Source organism: Fragaria vesca, unplaced genomic scaffold, assembly GCF_000184155.1.
Source record: "Fragaria vesca subsp. vesca unplaced genomic scaffold, FraVesHawaii_1.0 scf0513181, whole genome shotgun sequence".
NCBI classification, from domain to species: Eukaryota; Viridiplantae; Streptophyta; class Magnoliopsida; order Rosales; family Rosaceae; genus Fragaria; species Fragaria vesca.
The window spans coordinates 61,285-62,302 of record NW_004443451.1 but is presented as its reverse complement, the minus strand read 5'-3'; positions in this window follow the sequence as shown (position 1 = coordinate 62,302).

Below are 1,018 nucleotides of genomic sequence, written 5' to 3'. Positions count from 1 at the left end.
GTGTTGGCTTGATGCTTATTTCTTTCATGTTGCCTGATGCAAGTTGTTTGATTAGTCCTTACTTGTCTGCTAACACATCATTATGTTCTTAATGATACTTGCTTTGTTCAATCTTCTCTTTTATGGGCCGTGAAGAGTTCATTCAATCTGTCTCTTAAATCATGGATTTAGTATTTTGTTCAAGAGAAGATAGAAGATAGAGTCTTTCTTACGAGTCTCCCGTGTAGTGGGCGTTACCATTGCTTTGATATCTTCTGATGAAATGTTTGAGTTAGGAAGGATTTTTAAGTGGACAGAGACTACTAGCTCCTGTTTTGGTTTTGGGTGGCACTTTCAACCTAATTCTTCTTATATTATAATGTTAACTTGAAGAGTATAGTTGGTTTTGGTGGCTTTCAAAAACAATATTGTATAACTTACCATGGATATGTTGTGACATTAGAGATTTCAGGTCTTAATCTCTGACAACTTTTTGCTCTATCCCGCGCACAAGGATAGCAAAAATTAGGCTATCATGTTTGCTGTGAGATTAAATTGTGAATGTAAATATGCAAGTACATTTTTACTCGCAGTAACCCTGCACCCAGGGAGAAAAACTGAGTGCCCCTAACTCTTGAGGAATAAACTTTTTCACTATTCTAAACACACTTCTTTACAAGACTCACAACTCAGAGGATGACACCACGCCTAGCCATACTACCTAGTCTAACTACTAGCACTCAACTGAACTTACTCTCTTGTCTCTCAAGTGTTTTACACATAGGATTATGCTAAGTTTCAAAGCAGAACTTAACTAACGCCTTTGACTAATTCTCTAAGACAGCTTACAACATGCTTCACACGAACTTAACTAACTCCCTAGCTAATTCTCTATGAAGACTTCATCGGGTTGCATCACCTAGACCGCTCTCAAGGTATGCATGAATAATGAACAATGAATAATGATATGGGTTTTGAAAATGTTTGGTGCTCAGCTCTAAGATTTATAATCAACGATGAAGAGTTAGAGCAAAGGAGC